This window comes from Sus scrofa, chromosome 13 (assembly GCF_054392235.1).
Source record: "Sus scrofa isolate SSC_HxYL_T2T_F1_AM1 chromosome 13, Sscrofa_HxYL_maternal_Yorkshire_Landrace_v2.0, whole genome shotgun sequence".
Classification (NCBI taxonomy): Eukaryota; Metazoa; Chordata; class Mammalia; order Artiodactyla; family Suidae; genus Sus; species Sus scrofa.
Genome location: NC_139395.1, coordinates 17,776,639 through 17,802,765, shown reverse-complemented (window position 1 = coordinate 17,802,765; position 26,127 = coordinate 17,776,639). Strand labels below are relative to the sequence as shown.

The following is a 26,127-nucleotide window of genomic DNA, read 5'->3' as shown; positions in this document are numbered from 1 at the left end:
AGTTTATCAGTTGTTCCTTTTTTGGGTTTTGGTTTTGGCGTGATGTGTCTAAAAAGATCTCTATCTCACTATCACATAGAGTTTTTCATCTAGAAGTTTATAGTTTTAAATTTCACATTTAGATCTAGAGTCTATTTTGAGTTAATAATTGCATGTAGTACGAAGTATATATCAAAGCTCACTTTTTTATATATGGAAGTCAGTTGTACATATATGTAGGGGTCTATTTATAGACTTGGTTATGTTCCATTGATTGTATTTGTCTGGCTTAATGCCAGTACCACACTGTTATGATAGTTTATAATTCTTGAAATCACCAACTTTTTTCTTTCTCATAATTGTTTTGGCTATTCTGGGTCCTTTGGATTTTAATGTGAATTTTAGAATCGTCTTGTCAGTTTCTAGGGGAAAAAAAGAAATTGGGATTGTGTTGATCTGTAGATCAACTTGGCAGAAATTAACATGTTGGCAACACTGAATTTTCTAACCTATGAACAAACTATATCTCTCCATTTATTTAGGTCATCTAAAATTTTTCTCAGCAAATTTTATAATTTTACTTTTACAGCTTTTGTCACATTTATCCATGTTTTATAAATTGTTTTCCTACTGTAAATGTTATTTAGTTTCAAAATAGGCTAATTATTCTCCACTCCTGAGGTAAATTTTTCCTGAGTAGTCTGCCCAAGGCTCCTAGCCTGGCTGGTAGGAACAGGACACTGTTCCCTCCAACTTGGCAAAAATTGGTGTTTTGTTGTTGGTGGTGTGTGTGTGTATGTGTCTGTGAATGAGTGAGAGAGAGAGAACTTATGTATTGCAATAATTTGTGGCTCTCCAGAGAGCTAACGTGTATAAATCAGGTATACAGTGGTATTAGAATTTCATAGGGGCAGTTGGGGAAAAAAATCTAAAAAGGCTCTTGGACAGGGTGATGAGGGAAAAAAGGTTGAGAAATACTGCTTTCATTATTTTGGATGGCTCCTTTCACCAGTCTTCTATGGTATTCTTACACACATGTGCTTCTCAGTATTTATTGGATTTCATGAGGGGTCATTCTGTAGGTCTCTGGGATTTCTCTCCTTGTACCATCCTCCCAACTGTTCCTATCCTGAGAATTGTAGCCCTGTGTTCTCCCAAGACTGTCAGCTCTGTCTCTTCAACTCAGGGAAATATACCTATTAAAATTTTATATAGCTCTTTAAAAGCCATTGAGAAGCATTTTATCAGTTGAAACAGTTGACTGACATTCCATTGTTTTCACACTTGAACCTTACATATTTTGTGAAATGGTAATTTTCTATTACAGTCCAGCAGTATTGCATTTGATAATTAAAAGTGCCCAATCATAGGAGTTCTCTTGTCGTGCAGCAGGTTAAGGGTCCATTTTGGGTCCTTGCTGTGATGCAGGTTCAGTCCTGGCCCAGGAACTTTCATATTCTGTAGGCACAGCCAAAGAAAAAACTACCCAATCACTTCTGCTTTCTCTTACTCTTCTAGGACTCGGTATTGTTATGTAATTTTATTTTTGTTTTATGAAAAGCAAGTAAGCCTTAGCCTAGGAGTATCTGATTAGTGCTAAATTTGAAGAGAGAGTAAGTTCAGTATTTAAGAGGATGCTCTGTGGACTTGTCCTTTTAATGTTAACTACTGATAAAGCAATGTCTAGATTACAACATGAATTAGTGCTAGATTCAAAACTTCCTAATAGCATTTGCCTCAGGGCAAGAGTCCTGCCTTCCATTTTGTAAGATAGTTAGCACTGGGGAGGGATTTTAGAGATCTAGTAGTTAAATCATCTGTTATTGATGAGGCAAAACTAAGACCCGTAGAGTTTATTTGATTTGATTTGATCACTTCCATTTATATATTCTTTCTCTCACATCATGTTCCATTCATCACAAGTGACTAGATATAGTTCCCTGTGCTATACTACAGAATCTCATTGCTTATCCACTCCAAATGCTATAGTTTGCATCTGCTAACCCCAAACTCCCACTCTATTCCCTACCCCTAAGCAACCACAACTCTGTTCTCTATGTCCATGAGTTTCTTTCTTTTCTGTAGATAGGTTCATTTGTGCCTTATATTAGATTCCAGATATAAGTGATACCATATGGTTCTCTTTCTGACTTCCTTCACTTATTAGTATGAGTCTCGAGTTCCATCCATGTTGCTGTAAATGGCATTATTTTGTTCTCTTTTATGGCTGAGTAGTATCCCATTGTGTGTATGTACCACATCTTCTTAATCCATTCATCTGTTGATGGACATTGAGGTTGTTTCCATGTCTTGGCTATTGTGAATATGCTGCAGTGAAAGTTTTTTCAATGTATCTTTTTCAATGAAAGTTTTGTCCTGGAGTAGGAATTGCTGGATCATATTGTAAGTCTACCTTTAGTTTTAAGCAACAGGCATTTTTTAGTTCACAGTTCTGTAGGGCAGAAGCCCAGGTTTGGTGTTGGCTGAGTTCTCTGCTCAGGGTCTCTCATAAAGCTGAAACCAAGGTGTCCATGGAACATGTTCACAACAAGAGGCCAAAGAAAGAATTCCACGTCTAGGCTCATCCAAGCAAAATTTGGTTCCTTGTGGTGTGAGATTGAGGCTCCAATTTTCCTTCCTGTCAGCCAGGAGGGTCCCTCTGACAGTCTTGGGCACATAATTATCCCCTCCATCCTTAAAGCCAGCTAGCAACAGAGAATCGTTCTGACATAACAGAGACTACATCTGGTTTTTATTCATTCATTTCTAACAGTTTTTAAATGGCTGCTACTTACAGTTGGCCCTCTGTATCCATGGATTAAAAATACTTGAGAAAAAAAAGTTCCACAAAGTCCCCAAAAAAGCAAAACTTGAATTTGTCCCAGGTCAGCAACTACTTACATTGTATTAGACATTGCAAGTCATCTAGAGATAATTTAAAGTGTCAGGAGGATGGGTTATACAAACATCAAGAACAATACCATTTTATATAAAGGACTAGTTGAGTATCCACAGATTCTGCCTCAATCCTCCACGGATACTGAGGGATGACTATACTGGGTATAAATACACATAATTCAAACAAGGTCCCTATCTCCAGAGAGTTACAGAATATAGCACAAGTCAATTAATACGAGTGTTACAAAGGAGAAGTTCAGAGTGCTACAGACATCTAATTAGGCTGACATAATACTGCTTGGAGGACCAGGAAAGGTATTCCAGAAGCCTTCTATTATTTTTCTACTGCTACATAACAAATTCCATAAGCATAGCAGCTTAAAGCAACATTTAGTTTTCTGAGTTACCTCCATACTGTTTTCCATTGGTTGTACCAACAGTGAAGGAGGGTTCCCTTTTCTCCACACCCTCTCCAGCATTTGTAATTTGTAGACTTACTGATGGTGGCCATTTTGACCAGTTTAAAGTAGTACCTCATGGTAGTTTTGATTTGCATTTCTCTAATAATTAGTGATATTGAGCATTTTTTCATGGGCCTGGTGGCCATCCATATGTTTTCTTGGAGAAATATCTATTCAGGTCTTCTGCCCATTTTTCAGTTTGGTTGTTTGTATTTTTGCTGTTGAATTTATGAGCTGTTTGTATATTTTGGAGATTAAGCCCCTGTCAGTTGCATCATATGCAACTATTTTCTCCCACTCCCTATGTTGTCTCTTTGTGTTTTTTGTTTGTTTGTTTTATGGTTTCCTTTGCTGTTCAGAAGTTTGTAAGTTTGATTAGGTCCCATTGGTTTATTTTTGTTTTTGTTTCTATCGCTTTGGGAGACTAACTTAAGAAAACATCTGTGTGGTTGGTGTCAGAGAATTTTTTTTTTTTTTTTTGTATTTTCTAAGGCCGCCCCTGTAGCGTATGGAGGCTCCCAGGCTAGGGGTCTAATCAGAGCCATACCCGATGGCCTTTGCCACAGCCACAGCAACTTGGGATCCGAGCTGCATCTGTGACCTACACCACAGCTCACAGCAACGGCAACACCGGATCCTTAACCCACTGAGCAAGGCCAGGGATCGAACCCACAACCTCATGGTTCCTAGTTGGATTCGTTAACCACTGAGCCACAATGGGAACTCTGATGTCAGAGAATGTTTTACTTGTGTTCTCTTCTAGGAATTTTATGGTGTCATGTCTTATGTTAAAGTCTTTAAGCCATTTTGAGTTTATTTTTCTGAATGGTGTGTGGGTATGTTCTAGTCTCATTGACTTATATGCAGCTGTTCACTTTTCCCAGCACCACTTACTGAAAAGACAGTCTTTTTCCCACTTTATATTCTTGCCTCTTTTGTTGAAGATTAATTGACTGTAGGTGTCTGGGTTTATTTCTGGGTTATGTATTCTGTTCCATCGGTCTGTCTGTTTTTGAACCAGTACCACACTGTCTTGGTTATTATAGCTTTGTAATACTGTCTGAAGTCTGGGATGGTTATGCCTCCTGCTTAGTTTTTGTTTCTCAGTATTACTTTGGTAATTCTGGTTTTTTTTTTATGGTTCCATATAAATTTTTTGAAGTGTTTGTTGTAGTTCTGTGAAAAATGTAGTGGATAATTTGATAGGGATTGCATTGAATCTGTAGATTGCTTTGGGTAGTATGGCCATTTTTATTATATTAATTTTTCCAGCCTAGGAGCGTGGAATATCTTTCTATTTCTTTGAATCCTGTTTACTTTCCTTGATTAATGCTTTATAGTTCTCAGCATATAAGTCTGCCACCTCCTTATTTTTATTCCTAGGTATTAATTTTTAGGGCTGTGATTTTAAAAGGTATTTTTGTATTCCTTTTCTGATATTTCATTGTTAGTATAAGAAATGCAACCGATTTCTGAATGTTAATTCAGCTACTTTGCTGAATTTGTTGATCAGTTTGAGTAGTTTTTGTGTGGAGTCCTTAGGGTTTTCTATATATAGTATCTTGTCATCTGCATACAGTGACAATTTTACCTCTTCTCTTCCAGTTTGGATACCTTTTACTTCTTTTGTTTGTCTGATTTCTGTGGCTAGGACTTCCAATATTTTGTTGAATAAAAGTGGCATCCTTGTCTTGCTCCAGGTTTAGCAGCAAGGGTTTCAGCTTTTCTTTCTTGAATACTATATTTGCTGTGGGTTTGTCATAAATGGCTTTGATTATGTTACGTTCCCTCTATACCCACTTTGGTAAGAGTTTTTATCATCAGTGGATGTTGGACTTTGTCAAATGCTTTTTCCACATCTACGATCATGTGGTTTATGACTTAGCTTTTGTTAATGTGGTGTATGATGTTGATTGACTTACATATGTGGAACCTTTTTTGTGAACTTGGGATGTATCCCACTTGGTTGTGGTGTATGATATTTTTAAATATGTTGTTGGATTCAGCTAGCTAAAATTTTGAGAACTTTGCATCTCTATTCATCAAGATATTGGCCTATAATTTTCTTGTTTTGGTAGTATCTTTGTCTGGTTTTGGTATTAGGGTGATGTTGGCTTCATAGAATGTCTTTGGGATTATTCCTTCTTCTTCAGCTTTTTGGAAAAGCTAAGAAGGATGAGTAGAAGTTCTTCTTTCTATGTTTGGTAGACTTCGCCTGTGAAGGTAGCTGGTCCTGGACTTTGTTTGTAGGCAGTGTTTTTATGACATATTCAATTTTATTTCTAATGATCATTGATCTATTTCAATTGACTTGTTTCTTCATTCAGTTTTGGTGGGCTGTATGTCTAAAAAGTTGTCCTTCTACATTGTCAAATTTGTTGGCATATAATTGTTCATAGTATTCTCTCCTGTTTTTTTTTGTATTTCTGCAGTATCTGTTGAGATTTCTCCATTTTCGTTTCTTATTTTGTTTACTCGAGTTCTTTCTTTTACTTGGTAAGTCTGGCCAGAGGTTTGTCAATTTTGTTTACCCTTTCAAAGAACCAGCTCTTGGTTTCATTGATTTTTTTTTTTTCTATTGTTTTTCAACTCTATTTTATTGATAACTTCTCTGATCTTTTATGACTTGCTTCCTCCTGCTAACTTTGGGTTTTATTTGTTCTTCTTTAATTCTTTTAGGAAGTACATTAAGTTTTTGACTTGAGATTTTTCTTTTCTAAGGAAGGCCTCTATTGCTATGAACTTACCTCTAAGCACTGCTTTTGCAGCATCCCATAGATTTTGAATGGTTGTGTTTTCATTATCATTTGTCTCAAAGTATTTTTAAATTTTCCCTTTTGATTTCCTCATTGACCTGGTTTTTTAGTAGCATATTGTTTAGTCTCCATGTAATGAGTTTTTTCTCATTTCTTTTCCTGTGGTTGATTTCTAGTTTCATGCCATTGCAGTCAGAGAAGATATTTGAAATCATTTCTATACCCTTAAATTTGTTGAGGTTAGTTTCATGCCCCAACATGTGGTCGGTCAGTCCTTGAGACTGTTCCATGTACACTTGAGAAGAATGTATATTCTGGTTTTTTTGGATATAATGTCCTGAAAATGTCACTTAAGTCTAACTTTTCTATTGTGTCATTTAGGATCTCTCTTGCCTTACGGATTTTCTGTCTAGAGGATCTGTCCATTAATGTGAGTGGGTTGTTAAAGTGTCTTACTGTGGTTGTATTCCCATCCATTTCTCTCCTTTTAGGTTTGTTAATACCTGTAGTATGTATTTGGGTACTCCTGTATCAGGGACATATATGCTGACGAGTATAGTATCCTCTTCTTGAATGGATCCTTTTATCAATAAATAGTGTCCTTTTTTGTCTTTCTTTATGGCTTTTGTTTTAAAGTCTGTTTTGTCTGATATGAGTATTGCACCACCTACTTTCCTGTCTTTTCCATTCGCATGAAATGTCTTTTTCCATCCCCTCACTTTCAATTTGCATGTGTCCTTTGCCCTAAGGTAAGTCTCTTATAGGCAACATATTTTAGGCTCTTCTTTTTTTATCTGGTCTGTCACTCTATGTCTTTTAATTGGAGCATTCATTCTATTGAGATTTAAGGTAAATTTTTTTTTTTTTGGCCTTTTTTGCCATTTCTTGGGCTGCTCATGCAGCATATGGAGGTTCCCAGGCTAGGGGTTGAATTGGAGCTGTAGCTGCTGGCCTACACCACAGCCACAGCCACGCGGGATCCTTAACCCACTGAGCAAGGCCAGGGATGGAACCCACAACCTCATGGTTCCTAGTCAGATTCGTTAACCATTGAGCCACAACGGGAACTCCTTTTAAGGTAATTATTGATAAATATGTATTTATTGCCTTTTTAAACCTTGTTTTCCAGTTGATTCTATGTTTCTCCTTTGTCCCCCCCCCCCCTTTTTTTTGGTTGGATGATTTATTTTATGCTTGTGTCTTCTTTTTAGTTTTTGTGAATTTATTGTTTGGTTTTCATTTGTGGTTGTCCTGTTTTTCAAGTATGTTAGCCCCTGTCTATATTTGCTTGCTTTAGCCTGATAATCATATGTGCTTAAACACATTCTAGAAAAAAAGAATTTAGATTTTCCTACTTTCCTACCCCACTTTATGATTTTGATGTCCTTCTTAACATCTTCACATTTATCCTTTTGCTGTTCCTTGTGTTGTTGTGTTTTTTTCACTTGTACAGTAGTTTTTTTTTGTTTTTTTGTTTTTTGTTCTGTGTACTAGTTTATTTAAGTGATTATTTTCCAATTGTGATTTCCTCCATCCAGTTTCTTCTTAATTTTTTAGTTAGAGGAGCCCTTTCAGTATTTCTTTTAGAATGGGTTTAGTATTGCTGTACTCTTTCAGTTCTGTTTGTTGGAGAAATTTTTTATTTTTCCTTCTATTGTAAATTATATTCTTGCTGGGGAGAGTATTCTAGGCTGTAGATTTTTCCCTTTTAGAACTTTGAAAGTATCTTGCCACTCTCCTGTAGTGTTTCTGTAGAGAAAGTTCATAGCCTTTTTTGGGGGTCTCACTGCCTTTAGAATCTTCTGTTTAACTTTTGCTGTTTTTATTACTATGTCTTGGTGTGGGTCTGTCTGGTTCAACTCTTTGGGGCCCTCTGTGCTTCCTGTATTTGATATCTGTTTCCTTTAGATTTGGAAAGATTTTAGCCATAATTTCTTCAAATATATTTTCAGTCCTCTTTTCTTTTTTTCTCCTCCTTCTGGAATCCCTATTATTCATAGATTGGCCTGCTTTGTATTATTGAATAGGTCTCTTATATTGCTTTCATGTTTTTTTTTAAATTTGTTTTTCTATCTGCTGTCCTGATAGGGTGATTTCCATTATTCTATCCTCCAAATGAGGAATTCAGTCCTCTACATTATTCATTCTGTTCTTCAGTTCCTTTAACTCAGCTTTTGTCTCTGCAAATGAATTTTCTAATTTTTTCTTGGCTCCTCCTTATATTTTCCAGTTCCTTTCTAAAGTAATCTGTATTACTGTTCATATCCACTCTTAATTCTTTCATATTTGTTCTTAATTCCTTCAGAATTTTCATTATTTCCTTTTTGAATTCTTTGTCTGTTAGATTGCAGAAGTCTGTTTCATTGTTTGCTCCTTCCTGGGAATTCTCCTGTTCTTTTAATGGGAGTGGTTCCTGAGCTTCATCATTTTGCCTGTATTTTTCTTATGCTGTGAAATTTGATAAAACAAATACTCTAGTCTTGTAGGGCTATTATATGTGAGAGCACCCCTGGGTATTTTGTTCTGGCTTAACATTTATTTTTGGCATGAGGGCTGCTTTTGGTTTGGATGCTTGCTGTCTCTTTCTTCAGTGAAAGTAGGCTGTTGTCCTCTTGATAGGGTGCTGCATGCACTTCCAGGTAGACAAAGGCAATGAATGAATGGGGCTATTAGGCAAGGTTGCTGGGCCCTTGACAATGGAAGGGCCTGTAAGGAGGTGGCACAGGCTGTTCCTACTTGCAGATTCTTGGGAAATGGCAGTGACCCTCATGTAGATGTAGGAGTCCATAGTATTTGGCAGTGACTGCAGCAGGGTGTGTGCATTTTCAGGGGAGCGAGAGCAGCAGCAGGTGGTGCTCGATTGCAGTGCCTTCCTCCATGCTGACCTCTGAGGTGACTGGGGCTGCAGGTGGTGCCTTTTTACAGATCCCTGACACCTTGCCCACCTCTGGTGTCAAATGACTGTGGTGGTTTGCCCCTGCCACCTGTAGACCATGCAAGAGGTGCCCCCTCATGCTTTGCCTGCCCAGGAGGTGCCGCATTGCCCTTAGCCCACGCAAGAGTCATCCCATTGCCCATAGCAAGCAAGAGGTGTCTTGCTGTGCATGTGTGCAGAGAAAGGTATTTCCTTTTTTTTGGTCTTTTTGCCTTTTCTAGGGCTGCTTAGAAAGATATTTCTTTGGCAGTCTGCCCCTCTTCCTCTCACCCTCTCCCACAATGGTGTGCTGCTTCTTCTTTTGGCCCAGACCTCCTCCCTAGTTGTGGCGCCCCACTTCCCAGCCTGTGGCTCACTACTCCCTAGCCCCTCAGGCTGCCTCCACACAGGCAGTCCTAGTCCTCTCCCCACACTGACCACCAGAGCCTGAGTCTCAGCACCCAGTCCCCACCAGAGCATCTCAAGGTGTGGTGTCCAGGAGGTAGTACCGATGCTCTAAGCAGCTCTCTCTCCTTTGCCCTGCTCAGTCCATCTGCCGTGCTTTTTTCTGTAGCTTCGAGGTCCTTCTGCCTTGGCTGATCTCCCCGTCAGTTAGGTGGCTTCCCAGGGTGTGGGTTCCTTTCCTCTTTCATAGCTCCCTCTCAGAAGTGCTGATCCTGTCCTGATTCCTTTTTTTTCTCCCTCTCTCTCTTTTTTTCCCCTTTTGTTCTACCCAATTATGTGAAGGGTTTCTTGTCCTTTTTAGAATTTTAAGGTCTTCTGCCAGGGTTCAGTAGTTGTTCTACATGTAGATGGGGTTTTTTTTGATGTCTTTGTTGGTGAAGGTGCATGCCATGTCTTACCACTCTGCCTTCTTGATCTTGCCTGAGAATGCCATGTACCTAAACAGTTTACATTCCCATCAGCATTATAGGAGAATTTGTATTGGACCACATTCTTGGCGTTTGCCCTACATCTTTATTTAGCCATTCTGTGGTATGTGGTAGTATCTCATTATTTATAAAATTTGAGTTTTGAAGGTTTTTTGATAACAGTGTCAAATAAGTACCTTTTTATATGTTTATTACACATTCATATAGCCTCTCTTATGAAGTGCCTCTTAATTCTTTGGCCCCTTTTTTCTTTTCATTTTTCTCTCTTTCCTTATTACTTTGCAGTAGTTCTTCATATATTCTGAATTTGTACCCTTTGTGAGCCATGTGTGTTGCAAATACCTTATCCCGTTCCAATTTGCCTTTTCACTCTATTGTGTCATTGAACATGAGGTCTTAATTTTAATGTAGTCAAATTTTTCTATAGTTTCTTTTATCATTAATGCTTTTGAGTTTTTGATACCTTAAGAAATCTTTTCTTAACCTGAGTCATAAAGATAATGTATTTGTTGTTTCTGAGAACTTTATCACTGTGCTCTTTAAATTTAGCTCTATAATATGCTTACAGTTAAGTTATGCATATAATGTGAGGTAGTGGGGTTTTTTCCCTTTTCAGAATGGGTATAGAATTGACCCAACATAATTTATTTTCCTATGTTTTGTTGGGCTGTTTTATTTTTAAATTTTGAAAGTCCTTCCTAAAGAATTTGAATGCAGGTTCTCTTTCAGATATGTGATTTGCAAATGTTTTCTCCCAGTGTATGCCTTGTCTTCTTATCTTTATTGTATCTTCCTCAGAGCAAAAGTTTTTCTTTCTTTCTTTTTTTTGTATTTTTAGGGCTGTACCCATGGCATATGTAGGTTCCCAGGCTAGGGGTCCAGTCAGAGCTGTAAATGCCAGCCTACACCAGAGCCACAGCAACATGGGATCCGAGCCTCATCCGACCTACACCACAGCTCACAGCAGCTCACAGCAACGCTGCATCCTTAACCCACTGAGTTAGGCCAGGGATCAAATCTGTGTCCTAACTGATGCTAATAGAGTTCATTAACCACTGAGCCATGACAGGAACTCCAAGTTTTTCATTTTGATGAAGTTTAATGAAAAATTTCATAGACTGTGCTTTTGGGTTCACATCCAAAAACTGACTTATATTTTCTTATATCTTCTATAAGTTTTAAATTTGAGTTATGGCAGATATGTGATCCTTTTTGAGTTATGTTTATTTTAGGTGTTAATAATAGAGGAATGTTCATATTTTGGCATGCAGGTATACAGGACAATTTGTTGAAAAGATTCACTTTATAGTAACTCTTCAAATCACACAGAGTAAGACCCCCCCCCACCATGTTCTATTCCATCAAAATTGCTTTTACTATTTTAATATCTTTTCCTTTCCACATAGATTTTAGGTTGTTATGTCTACTATGAATCCTGCTGGGATTTTGATTAGAATTGCATTTAATCTGTATAGATCAAATTGATATCTTGGCAGTAAAGAGTCTTCCGATTCATGAACATGGTATCTGACTTTCTCTGATTAGGCTTTATTTCTTTTATGAGTGTTTTATAGTTTTCAGCATACAAATATTGCAAATTTTTGTTAGATTCTTACCTAAGCATTTCTTTTTTCTTTCTCTTTTTTCATCCTTTCATATTATAAATTGAAAGTTTTTTCAATTTTGATTTCCAGTGTTAATTGCTAGTATATAAATACACAATTGCTTTTTGTATGTTGACCTTGCATTCAACAGCTTTTCTAAACTCATTTTAGGATTTAAAAAAAAGTAAATTCCTTGGAATTCTCTGTATAAACAGGACCCCATCTGTGACAGTTTTATTCTTCTTTCCCAGTCTGTCTGTCTTTTATTCTTTTTCTTGACTTACTGTACTGACTAGAACTTCAAGTATCAAAATGGATAGAAGTGACAAAAGTAGACAAACTTGCCTTGTTCCGGATGTTAGAAGGTAGGCATTCAGTCTTTTAGCATTAAATAGAGTATTAGCTGTAACTTTTGTAAATACTTTTTATCAGGTTAAGGAAGGTCCCTTTTATGCCTTGTCTGTTGAGAGTTTTTTTTTAAATCATTAAAAGATGTTTTTTTAAATGTGATCATATGATTCCCCCCCCCCCGCCTTATTTAGCCTAAATAGGTTGACTTACATTGGTTGTTTCTATTTGAAGGAGATTTATGATCCCAGAAAAAACCCTACTTGGTTGTGATGTAGTATTCTTCTCATATATTACTGGATTCAATTTGCTAAATATGCTTTTAGTTGAAGATATTTATATATTTGTTGATGAGCCATATTAATCTGTAGTTTTTTTGTGATATCTTTGCCTGGTATTGGTATCGGGATAAAAACATGTTGGCCTCTTAAAGTGGGACATGTTCCCTTCTCTTCTGCTTTCTAGGTGATGTGCAAATTGGTATTATTTCTTCCTTAAATGTTTGGTAGAATTTGCCATTGAAACTATCTGGGTGTGACGGTTTCTTTCTTAGAGCAGTTTTTACCTGTGAATTCGGTTTCTTTAATAGCAGTAAGACTATTTGGGTTACCTGGGTTTTTTTCTTCACTAATTTTTTTTCTTTCAAGGACTCAGTCTTTTCATCCAAATTGTGGGGTTTATATGCATACAATTTTTCATAATAAAATCCCTAAATCATTTTAATGTCTTGAAGGTATGTACTGATAATCCTCTCTTTGATTTCTGATGCTGGTTCTGTCTTTCTTCTTTTTCTCTCCACCCTGCCTTTTTGGCTGCCCCACAGCATATGGAGTTTCCTGGGCAGGGGTCACATCTGAGCCACAGTTGCAACCTGCAGCTCAGCTGTGGCAGTACCTCATCCTTTAATCCACTGTGCCTCACCGGGAATTGAACTTGCATCCTGGAGCTGCAGAGAAACTGCTGATCCCGTTGTGCTGCAGCAAGAGCTCCCTGCCTTTCTTCTTTGTCATTCTTGCTAGAGGATTATCAATTTTAATGATCTTTTCAAAGAACCAGATTTGAAGTTCATTAATTTTCTCTATTTTTCTGTTTTCACTTTTATCGGTTTCTGTTTTTTGTTTCTGTTCTTCTGCTTGCTGTGTAGTTATTTTATTCTTTTTCTAGTTTAAGTGAAAGCTTAGATTATTCATTTGAGAACTTCTTTTGTGATAGAAACTTATAATATTTAAATTGCCCTGTGAATATGGCTTTAACTTCATATCACAAATTTTGACATGTTCATTTTCATTCACTTTAAAGTATTTTCTGATTTCCCTTGAGTTTTCTTCTTTACATGGGTTATTTAGAACAAGTGTTCTGCTTTTATTCTACTTTATTATTGAAGTATATTCTTTGCTTTCCAAATACTTGGGGGTTTTCCAGGCATCTTTCTCTTACTGATTTCTGTTTCAGTTCTGTTATGACTACAGTAAATACCTTGTATAATTTCAGGTTATTGCAATGTTTTAAGGTATGGTATTTGGCCCAGAATATGATCTACCTTGATGAATATTTCAAGTGCAGTTGAAAATAATGTATATTCTTTTGTTCTTAGGTAGAGTGTTATAAAAATGTCAGTTAGGTTCAGTTGATTAATACTGTTGTTCAGGTCATCTGTATTTTTGCTAATTTTTATATTTACTTACTGTTTTGGGTACTAAGAAAGCCATGATGAAGTTTGTTAAAATTGTGGATTATCTGCCTATCACTTGATTTGTATCAGTTTTGCTTCCATATACTTTGGTGGTTTTTTTGTCTTTTTTAAACTTTTTTAAATGATTTTTGTTTCCGTCATAGTTGGTTTACAGTGTTCTGTCAATTTTCTACTGTACAGCAAGGTGACCCAGTCACACATCATATGTACATTCTTTTTCTCACATTATCATGCTCCATCATAAGTGACTTGATATACTTCCCAGGGCTATGTAGCAGGATCTCATTGCTTATCCATTCCAAAGGCAATAGTTTGCATCGATTAACCCCAGATTCTCAGTCTATCCCAGTCCCTCCTCCTCCCCCTTGGCAACCACAAGTCTGTTCTCCAAGTCCATGAGTTTCTTTTCTGTGGCAAGGTTCATTTGTGCTGTATATTAGACTCCAGATATAAGTGATACCATATAGTATTTGTCTTCTTCTTTCTGACTTACTTCACTTAGTATAAGAGTCTCTAGTTCCATCCATGTTGCTGCAAATGGCATTGTTTCATTCTTTTTTATGGCTGAGTGGTATTCCATGGTGTATATATACCACATCTTCTTAATCCATTCATCTGTCTATGGACATTTATGTTGTTTCCATGTCTTGGCTATTGCAAATACTGCTGTAGTAGACATGTGGGTGCCTTTGTCTTTTTCAGTGAAAGTTTTGTCCAGATATATGCCCAAGAGTGAGACTGCTGGGTCACATGGTAGTTTGTATTTAGTTTTTCGAGATATTTTCATACTGTTTTCCATAGTGGTTGTACCAGTTTACACTCCCACCAAACAGTGTAGGAGGGTTCACATTGTTCCACACCCTCTCCAGGGTTTATTTGTTGACTTGTTAATGATGGCCATTCTGACTGGTGTGAGGTGGTACCTCCTAGTAGTTTTGATTTGCATTTCTCTAATAATCAGTGATGTTGAGCATTTTTTCGTGTGTTTGTTGGCCATCTGTATGTCTTCTTTGGAGGAATGTCTATTCAGATCTTTTGCCCATTTTTCAATTGGGTTATTGGCTTTTTTGCTGTTGAGTTGGATAATTTGTTTGGATAGTTTGCCTTTGTCAGTTGCATCATTTGAAACTATTTTCTCCCATTGTGAAAATTGTCTTTCTGGTTTTTTTATGGTTTCCTTTGCTGTGCAAAAGCTTGTCAGTTTGGTTAGGTCCCATTCATTGGTTTGTTTTTCTTTTATTTCTGTTGCTTTTGGAGACTGTAAGAAAACATCTGTATGGTTGATGTCAGAATGTTTTGCCTGTGTTCTCGTCTAGGAATTTGATGGTATCTTGTCTTACATTTAAGTCTTTAAGCCGTTTTGAGTTTATTTTTATGCATGGTGTGAGGGTGTGTTCCAGTTTCACTGGTTTACATGCGGCTGTCCAGTTTTCCCAGCACCACTTGCTGAAAAGACTTTCTCCCATTTTGTATTCTTACCTCCTTGTTGAAGTTTAATTGACTGTTAAATGAATTGACTTTTTTGCCACTATGTTATGTGCCTCTTCATCCCTGGTAATTTTCTTGGTTCTGAATTCTTTAGCTGTCTTTTCATTACTGTTTGCATAATACACATTTTAACATCTTTTTAACTTTAGCATAACCATATCATTATATTTTAAATCGTTTCTTGTAGGTAATATATAAATTAGGTTTTCTTATATCCAAAATGACAATCTCTGTCTTTTAATTATTGTGTTTAGATCTTTACATTTAATGTATTTATTGATTTGGCTGGATTTAGGTCTACCACTCTGTTTTTATGTCTTTTTTTTTTGTTGTTGTTGTTGTTGTTGTTGTTGCTATTTCTTGGGCCGCTCCTGCGGCATATGGAGGTTCCCAGGCTAGGGGTTGAATCGGAGCTGTAGCCACCGGCCTACGCCAGAGCCACAGCAACGCGGGATCCGAGCCGCGTCTGCAACCTACACCACAGCTCACGGCAACGCCGGATCGTTAACCCACTGAGCAAGGGCAGGGACCGAACCCGCAACCTCATGGTTCCTGGTCGGATTCGTTAACCACTGCGCCACGACGGGAACTCCAACCACTCTGTTTTTATTTCTCCCTTCCTACTTTTGCCTCTCTGTCACCCCTTTCCTTCCATCTTTTGGGTTATTTGCATATTTAATGGCATTTTGGCTGTATCTTTATTATTTTCTTAATAGTTGCTCTAGATATGACATAAATACATTTTTCCCAGTCTACCTAGAGTTAATATTTTACCACTTAAAGTTTAAAAAAAAAAAAAAGCTCTTACTTCTCCCCTCTTTATGTTAAAGTTGGTCATGTAATAAATGTAATACACTGAACTCCTCCTCAGATAACAAAATGTTTTGCTTTCAATAAATTGTGCTTCCTTCATACTTAAAAAGACGTTTTTCTCTGGTAGCATTTCCGCTCAGCCCGCTGGAAATTAATTTCCTTTAGCTCTCCTTTATTTGAGAATGTTATTTTGCTTTCATTTCCAAAGGATTCTTTCATGTGATACAGAATTCTTGTTTGATGGATTTTTATGGGTTTTTTTCCCTTCAGTCTTCTGGCCTCCATGGTTTCTGATGAAAAACCCAGTCATTTGTTATTTCTCTTATTAACTTGTCTTTATCTTTGGGTTCTTAACAGTTTGACTATGGTGTGTCTCTGCATTGATTTCTTTAAATTTATCTTACTTGTAGTTCACTAAACTTATTGAGTGTATAGACTTAATGTCTTTTACCAAAAATTTGGAATTTTACAACTGTTATTCCTTCAGATTTTTTTTTCCCTGTGCCAGTTTCTTTCCCATCTCCTTCTGGGACTCCAGTGACACAAATGTTAACCTTTGGTATTGTCCCAAATTGGTATTGTATTAAATACAGGTATTCATACTGAAAATCTTCGTGGAGAGAAGGATAATTTTTTAAAATTATTGACAACTCTTGAAATGTAACTGAGGAGGAAGATCCTTTTGGTTTGGCTACTGAATGAAAAAAAAGACATATTAATCATATAGAATCATTTAAAAGTCACATGCTGCCACATAGACTTGACTTTAAAACATTTTCATAATTTAATAAATTGGACCATTTTGTTCACCACTCCCAAAAGAGGTTTCTGTGAGTGGTATTTAGAGAGCCTTGTTGATTCCTACCCACCACAAATAACCAAGTTTGTATTTACCCAGTGTGTTGAAGCTTACACATAGGACTTTTGAGATGAGAAATTTTTTGAAATCAAATCTTTCTAGTGTATCTAGTGATTTACCTGGTATAGTTCAAATTCAAGATGAATTTTTTTTCCCCTCTGTTTGTAGCTGTGTAATCTGATTCTTAACTTGATTTTTTTCAGTCCTATTCTAAATTAATGTTTACAGTTATTATATGTATAATTTGCTGGTGCTAATAAATATAATGCAGATTACCTGTTATTTATTGAGAATGTATGCTTAATTTAATAGTTAAATATAATGGCCGTAGTAGTATGTATGCCTATATATTTTGCAGTCTAGATTTTTTTCTCAAGCTGCTTTTGTTATATAAGATGTTCTCTTGTGCCAAAGATTAATAATTTAAAGTTGAGTGAGGATGTGTTTGTATAGCCTCGTTGAAAGTATTTGTTTATACATGTTCCTGTTATGGCTCAGCAGTAATGAACCTGACTAGTATCAGTGAGGATGCAGGTTCAATCCCTATCCTCCCTCAGTGGGTTAAGGACCTGGTTTTGCTGTGAGCTGCAGTGTAGGTTCCAGACACCTCTCAGATCTGGCGTTGCTGTGGCGTAGGCTGGCAGCTATAGCTCCACTTGGACCCCTAGCCTGGGAATTTCATATGCCTGGCCGCAGCCCTAAAAAGACAAAAAAGACCAAAAAAAGGTACTTGTTTATAAATGGAGTCCATTTCCCTTCTATTACTCTAAGGTACTATTTGGTCCCCCAAAAAAGCAACAAGAAGTAAGATGAGTGAAATCATCATCATCATCATCATTATTTGTTTTCTTTTTATGGCCGCACCCATGGCATATGGATGTTCCCAGGCCAGAGGGTGAATCTGAGGCGCATCTGAGATCTACGACAAAGCTGCAGCAATGCCAGATCCTTTAAACCACTGTGCTGGGCCAGGAATCAAACCCATGCCTCCACAGCCACCCAGGCCACTGCAGTTGGATTCTTAACTCATTGGGCCACAGTGGGAACTCCAAGATTAGTGAAATTATTTATTACATGTTTCTTCCTTGTTTGCTAGCCAAAACCTGAAACTGTTAATGAAATTGGTTTAAATGAGTAACTCTTAAGTTACATGTCTTGTGTCGTAGACAGTATGATATTTTGTATTTAAATTATATATCTTATAATAGTGTGTCCTGTTTTGTGAGATTCTTTTCTAAGAAATGAAAATCTCTTTTTCCTAGACTTTGTACTCTAAGTTTCACTTAATTGTAATTACCATAAATATAAGGCTGTCAAAAAGAACATTAAGGTTGTCATGCTGTGGAAAATTTTTCTGAAGTGGAACCATACTTCTACAGTTACAGGAGAGTGATGACTCCTTTGTTATTGCTATAAATTTTTTAAAATATTATTAAAAAATTTAAATATTTTATTTTCTAAAATCCAACATATGTGCAAATATTTACAGATAAACACATCCCATAATGACAGCTACCACATTGTTGCTTTAACTTATATAAACTGTAAAGAAGTGATGAGGTCCAAAGTGTAATAGCAAGAGGGACCTTGGCCTGTAAGACAGACTCTAGCCTGTATGTCTTTAAGCGATTTAGCCTCTCTGAGCCCCACTTCTCAATTTGTAAAATTAGGTGATTGAACTAGGTCTTTCTGTTTGTAATATGTTACTTTATAAACTATTCTATTTGCTTTGTGAAGTATAATGTCTCACTTAAAGCCTAGGTTATTTCATAGTGACTTTTGGGGAGAAGAGGGGTTGCTTCAGGAGATTTTTTTGTTTGGAATCCTGTTAATCATTCCTTTTTCTTTTGTTACATTTTTCTTTTCAGTGAGTAGTAGTGAAATTGATTTGAATTTCTTCTCTAATAGGTGTCTTGCTTGTTCTTACATTTTCCTTATACCACATTGTCTAGAAAACTCAAGTACCTGGGAAGAAAAAGATTATCAAGTCTCACAGTGGCAGAAACTTTGACTCCTCTCTTAGTGTTCATTCATTTTTCCCCTTTCTTCTAATGGGCAGAGCTCTGATTTTGTTTGAGTATCTTATCACACCTCACTCACTGGAAGATGACGACTGAGACACATGTGAGGTTCACATACCAGAGGGATAGGCTCACTAAAAGACCTACTTGAAGGACTGTAGAACATTGGCCCTCCCCTTACACCTCAAGAACATTCTTCAAAAGGCCTACTATCATATCTGGTCATGAAGAAAAAATTGTAAGACATGCCAAAAAGCAAAAAACACAATTTGAAGAGAGATGAAAATCCTAAGAAAGGACCAAATGGAAGTGCTAGAAAATAATTAATTAATTAATTAATTAATTACCACCACTGTAACAGGAAAATGAGCAATGCCTGTGATGGGCTTCTTGGACTGACTACAGCTGAGCTAAGGCTCTCCAGGCTAGAGGATATATCAGTAGAATCCAAAAAACATGAAAAGCAAAGAAAATGAAGATTGAAAACAGAATAGAACGTCTAAGGACTGTGGAGCAACAACAGAAGGAATACCGTACTAGTAATGAGAATGCCAAAAGGAGGGAGAAAGGAACAAAGGAAATATTTGAAACAATAATGACTGGGAATTTCCCCCAAATTAATGTCATGATACCAGACTGCAGATCTAGGAAGCTCAGAGAATGCCAAGTATGGTATGTGTAAAAACCAAACAAACAGATGTACCTAGGTATGTCACTTTGCAAACTGCAGAAGATCAAAGATAGAAAAAAAGTCCTGAACGTAAGAAAGAGAAGAAACACCATACCTATAGAAGAACAAAGATAAAAAGACTATCCAACTTCTTAGACACAGTGCAAGAAGAGAATGGATTGGAATATTTAAAGTGTTGGGAGAAAAAAATAGCAAGCTAGAATTCAGTACCTTTATCCTTAGAAGGTGAAGGTAAATAAAGACTTTTTTTATCAAACAAAAAAATTTGTTACTAGTAACTAGAGCTGCCTTGTAAGGAGTGTTAAAGGAAGTCATTTATACAGAAGGATAATAAGTCAGGAACTTGGATATACATAAAAGGAAGAGCATCAACAAGGGAATAAGTTAAAGTAAAAACATTTTTCTTATTCTTAATTGGTCTAAGTTCACAATAATACTAAATGTATTCAGATATGTGTATGTATATATACACACATGCATATTTGTGCTTATATATAAGTGAAATGAATGACAGTAATGGTGAGGGACAGGAGGGAGGAATTAGGGTTATTTTGTTATTATAAGATACTGACACTGCCCATGAAGTGGTATTGGAAAATAGATGGATCAGCTATAAAGGTATGCTGTAAACTTTAGGGCAACCATTAAATAATTTTTTTAAAGATTAATCAGTAGGCTAAGATTGGAGAGAAAATGGATTTATATTTTAAATCCATGCTCAAGTAAAACCACAAAAGGCAGGGAAAGAGTGGAAGAGAAAAAGAGGGACAAAGAATGAGGGAAACAGAAAAGTGTAGTGGATATAGTTAGATAGTAATCCAAGTATTCAGTAGTTTAAATGAAGCAATTCAAAGGAACTGTCAGAGATCCAAAAACAAGACTAAACCATAAGTTGTTTATAGTATTTAAACAGAAAGACATGTATAGATACAGTAAGTGGATGAAGAAAAATACCATGCTAACCATCAAAAGAAAACAGGAGTAGTGATATAAGTTTCAGGCACAGCATACTTCAGAGCAGGGAAACTTATCAGGGATAAAGAAGGGCGTTACATAATGATAGGAGTCATTTCTTTGGGAAGACATAGTAGCCCTTAATGTTTATATGCCTAACAACAGAGTATCGTACTATGTGAAGGAAAAACTGATAGACCTACAAAGAAAAATAGATGAATCCATTATTAGAGTTGGGATTCCAACACCCCTTTATCAGAAGTGGACAGATCAAGGTGAAAAATCAGCAAGGACATATGTAAAGTCAATAGGTCCATCAATCAGCTGGATATAATTGACATCTGTAAACTGCTTCATCCAACAATTCCAGAATATACATTCTTCTCAAGTTCACATGAAATATTTACTAGGAGAGAACACATTCTGTGCCATAACACACTTTCTTTAACAAATTTAAAAGAATGGAGGGAGTTCCCGTCGTTGTGCAGTGGTTAACAAATCCGACTAGGAACCATGAGGTTGTAGGTTTGATCCCTGGCCTTGCTCAGTGGGTTAGGGACCTGGCGTAGCCATGACCTGTGGTGTAGGTTGCTGACTCGGCTTGGATCCCGCCTTGCTGTGGCTCTGGCATAGGCTGGTGGCTACAGCTCCGATTAGACCCCTAGCCTGGGAATCTCCATATGCCGCAGGAGTGGCCCTAGAAAAGGCAAAAAGACAAAAAAATAAAATAAAATAAAAGAATGGAAATTATGCAGTATCTGCCCTCAGACCAAAATGGAATTAAGTAGCTATCAATAACAGAAAGTTAACTGAAAAATCCCAGAATACATACAGATTAAAACAACAAACTTCCAGATAACTGTGAACCACAGAAGAAATCTCAAGTGAAATTGAAAATGCTTACTTAGTGCTTAATGAAAATGAAAGCACAACTTAGCAAAATTTGTAGGATGTAATGAAAACATTGCTTAGATGGAAATTTATAGTATTGAATATATACATTAGAAAAGAAGTAAGATTATGAAGTTCCTAGAGTTCCCCTCATGGCACAGTGGGAACAAATCTGACTAGGAACCATGAGGTTGCGGGTTCAATCCCTGGCCTCACTCAGCAGGTCAAGGATCTGACATTGCTGTGAGCTGTGATGTAGGCCGCAGATGCAGCTTGGATCTGGCGTTGCTGTGGCCGTGGCATAGGCTGGAGGCTACAGCTCCAATTAGACCCCTAGCCTGGTAACCTCTGTATGCTGTGGGAGCAGCCCTAAAAAGACACACACACACACACACACACACAATTATGGAGTTCCCTGGTGGCTCAGCAGGTTAAGGATCCTAGCCTGGTAACCTCTGTATGCTGTGGGAGCAGCCCTAAAAAGACACACACACACACACACACACACACACACACACACACACACACACACACAATTATGGAGTTCCCTGGTGGCTCAGCAGGTTAAGGATCCAGCGTTGTCACTCTTAGGCTTGGGTTCGGGATCCCTGACCGAGGAACTTGCGCGTGCTGTGGGCATGGCCAAAAAGAAAAAAGAAGTAAGATTAATCATCTAAGTTTCCACCTTAGGAAACTAGAAAGAGAGCAAATTAAATCCAAAATAAGGAGAAAAAAAGAAATGTAATTAGAGCAAAAATCAATGAAATTGATTTTTCTTTATTGATTTTCTATTTTCAATGAAACCAAAAGCTGGTTCTTTGAAAAGATTGATGAAATTGATAAGCCTCTACCAGCTGGGAAAAAAAGAAGAGGATGCACAAATTACTGATATCAGAAATGAGAGAGGGCATATCACTGCATATTTTATATCTATTAAAGAAATGGAATCATTACTTAAAAAGCTTCCAAAACAGCACCAGGCTCAGATGAATTCTGGTGAATTCTACCAAACACTTAAGAAAGAAATTATACTAATTCTCTGAAATCTGTTTCAAGGGATAGAAGCAGAGGGAATACTTCCTAACTCATGCTTTAAGGCCAGCACTACCCTAATACCAAAACCAGATGGAGACATTACAAGAAAAAACTACAGACCAATATCTCTCATGAATATAGATGCAAAATTTTCTCAACAAAATATTGGCAAATCAAATCCAACAATGTTTAAGAAGAATTCTATACCATAGCCATTTGGAGTTTATCCCTGGTAGGCAAGGCTGTTTCAACATTTGAAAATCAATTCGTATAGTCTGTCACATCAACAAACTAAAAAAGAGACCACATAATGGTATCAATAGATGCAGGAAAAGCATCTGACAAAATCCAATAACTCTCAGCAAATTAGGACTGAAGGGAGAACTTCCTCAACTTGATAAAGAATCTACAAAAAACCTACAGCTAAGATATTGTTTCTTTTTCGGCCACACCCATGGCGTACGAAGGTTCCCAGGCCAGGGATCAAACCAACGCTTCCATGGAGACAAGCCAGATCATTAACCCACCACACCATGGTAGGAACTCCTACAGCTAATATTTTAATGGTTAGAAGAAACTCATAGCTTTCCCACTAAGATTGGGTATAAAACAAGAGCATTCCCTTTCACAACTCCTTTACAACATTATAATGAAAGTTCTTGCTAATGTAAAAGTTCAGGGAAAGGAAATAAATGGTATATAGATTGAGAAGGAAGTTTATCCCAGTATAAAACTATCTTTGTTCACAGATACCATGATCAGCTAGGTAGAAAATCTAAAAGAACTGACCAATAAAACCTCCCCAAACTTATAAGCTGTCATTATAAGGTTAATACACAAAAGTTAGCTGCTTTTTTGTATACTCGCAATGTACAAATGGAATTCGAAATTAAAAACATTACCATTTACCTTGGCACCCCAAAATGAAATACATAGTTATAACAAAATAGGTACAGGATCGATATGAAGAACTATAAAACACTGATGGAGGAGACATCCTGTTTTGATGGATAGGAAGACTCAATATTGTCAAGATGTCAATTCTTTCTAGCTTGATCTAGAAATGATCTAGCTTGTCAGTGCAAACCCAATCAGAATTCCAGCAAGTTATTTTTGTGGATATCTACAAAATGATTCAAAAGTTTAGATGGGAGTTCCCATCGTGGTGCAGTGGTTAATGAATCTGACTAGTAACCATGAGGTTGCAGGTTCGATCCCCGGCCTTGCTCAGTGAGTTAAAGATCCAGCGTTGCCATGAGCTGTGGTATAGGTTGCAGACGTGGCTCGGATCCCGTATTGCTGTGGCTCTGGCGTAGGCCCGAGGCTACAGCTCCGATTCGACCCCTAGCCTGGGAACCTCCACATTTGGGTGCGGCCCTAGAAAAGGCAAAAAGACAAAAAAAAAAAAAAAAAGTTTAGGTGGACAAGGAAAAGATCCAGATCACCAACACGATACTTGAAGGAGAAGATCAAAGTCCAAGAAATGATGCTATCCAATTTCAAGTCTTACTGAAAAGCTACAATAATCCAGACAACATAGTATAGGTGAAAGAATAATTAAGTTAATGAAACAAAATAGAGGGCCCAGAAATAATCCCACATAAATGTAGTCAGTTGATCATCCATAAAAGAGCAAAAGCAATACAATGAAGCAAACTTTTCAACAAGTACCATGGAAACAAGTGGACATCCACAAAAAAATAATCTAGGTACAAACCTTTCACAAAAATTAGGATAGATGATAGACCTAAAAAAATTATGTAAAACTATAAAATTCTTAGAGCATAATATAGGGGAAAACCTGGCTCCAGTGTTGTCACTGTTAGCCTTGGGTTAGGGATCCCTGGCCCAGGAATCTTGTGTATGGAAATATCTTTTCAGATATACTCTAAAGGTGTAATCCTTGAAAGAACTGATAAACTGGACTTCATTAAAGTTAAAAACTTCTGGAGTTCCTGTCATGGTTCAGCAGAAACGAATCCAACTAGTATCCATGAGGACGCAGGTTCAATCCCTGGTCTTGCTCAGGGGCTTAAGGATCTGGTGTTGCAGTGAGCTCTGGAGTAAGCTGGCAGCTGCAACTCCAATTTGATCCCCAGTCTGGGAACGTCCATATGCCACAGTACAGCCCTAAAAAGCCAAAAAAAAAAAAAAAAGTAATAAAAAAAATTTAAAAACTGCTGCTCTGGGAAAGACAATGTTAAGAGAACAAGGAGGCAGATCACAGAAGGGGAGAATATCTTTACAGAAGATACATCTCATGATTGTTAACCAAAATATACAAAGAACTCTTAAAATTTAACAATAGGAAAATAACCCATTTCAGAAATGGGCCAAAGACCTTAACAGACATTTCTCCAAAGAAGATACATAGATGACAAATAAGTATATGAAAAGATGCTCCATATCATCTTTCATCAGGGAAATGCAAATGAAAACAAGAGTGGGATACCATTAAATACTTACTAGAGTGGCCAAAATCAGGAACACTGACACTAACTAATCCTGGCAAGGGTGTGGAGCAGTGGGAACTCCCATTCATTGCTGGTTGGAATGCAAAATGGTACAGTTACTCTGCAAAACAGTTTGGCACTCTCTTAGTACTAAAGGTACTCTTAGCATATGATACAGACACCATATTTACCCAAATGAGTTGAAAACTTATGTCCTCACAAATACCTACACATGAATGTTTATAGCCATCTCATTCCTAAGTTCCAAAACTTGGAAGCAACCAAGATGGCCTTCAGTAAGTGAATGGATAAATAAACTGTGGTACATCCAGACAGTAAAATATTATTCAGCACTAAAAAGAAATAGGCTATCAAGCTACGAAAAGACATGGAGAAACCTTAAATGCATAGTACTTAGTGGAAGAAGCCAATCAGAAAAAATTACATACTGTATGATTCCACCTATATGACATTCTGGAAAAGTTAAAACTGTGGCAATAGTATAATTTGAGGGCTTGGTGGGGGTATAGGGATGAATAAGCAGAGCACACAGGATTTTTAGGGCAGGGAAAATAGGTTTTGAATTGTGCTACTGTTTGACTTTAATTTTTATCTGCCTTACGAGGGTTTTTTTGTGGGTTTTTTTGTTTTTTTTTTTTTGTATTTTTGTCACTTGAGGGCCACATCCACGGCATGTGGAGTTTCCTAGGCTAGGGGTCTAATCGAAGCTACAGCTGCCTGCCTGCACAACAGCCACAGCAACACCAGATCTGAGCCGCATCTGAGCTACACCACAGCTCACAGCAATGACGGATCCTTAACCCACTGAGCGAGGCCATGGATCGAACCTGCAACCTCTTGGTTCCTAGTTGGATTTGCTTCCGCTGTGCCACGACTGGAACAACTCCTATTCTGAACTTTTTAAAGTTTGGATTGCATTTGTTGTACTGAAGAGATTAGAAATTGTAAAGTATTCCTTGCCATGTGTAAGGTACATTATTTGAGATGAAATGTTTTTGTTTTTTAGTTTAACCAGTACAGTTAGCTCATTATATTATTTTATTTTATTTTTTTTTGTCTTTTTGCCTTTTCTGGTGCTGCTCCCTCGGCATGTGGAGGTTCCCAGGCTAGGGGTCTAATCAGAGCTGTAGCTACCGGCCTACACCACAGCTCACAGCAATGCTGGATCCTTAACCCACTGAGCAAGGCCAGGGATCGAACCTGCAACCTCATGGTTCCTAGTCGGATTTGTTAACCACTGCGCCACGACGGGAACTCCATCATTATATTATTTTAAATATAGCTGACTCTTATTATGTATTCATTGGTGAATTGTCAGGTGTATGTTTTCTTGTTAGGTGTTCTCTGAACCTTAT

At 37.2% G+C, this 26,127-nt stretch overlaps 1 protein-coding gene and 2 long non-coding RNA genes across 20 annotated transcripts in view; 2 read left to right on the top strand and 1 right to left on the bottom strand.

The window, feature by feature from the left end:
- ANKRD28 (ankyrin repeat domain 28) overlaps window positions 1-26,127 on the top strand; it is a 216,253-nt gene that overhangs the window by 90,686 nt on the left and 99,440 nt on the right.
- LOC146397190 (uncharacterized) lies at window positions 10,764-19,478 on the bottom strand. The gene is made up of 2 exons (XR_014825082.1): window positions 15,634-19,478; window positions 10,764-15,339 (listed from the first exon to the last, which is right to left on the bottom strand). It is a non-coding gene; the product is annotated as an uncharacterized LOC146397190 (long non-coding RNA).
- Window positions 19,238-22,003, top strand: LOC146397189 (uncharacterized). The gene is made up of 2 exons (XR_014825084.1): window positions 19,238-21,693; window positions 21,827-22,003. It is a non-coding gene; the product is annotated as an uncharacterized LOC146397189 (long non-coding RNA).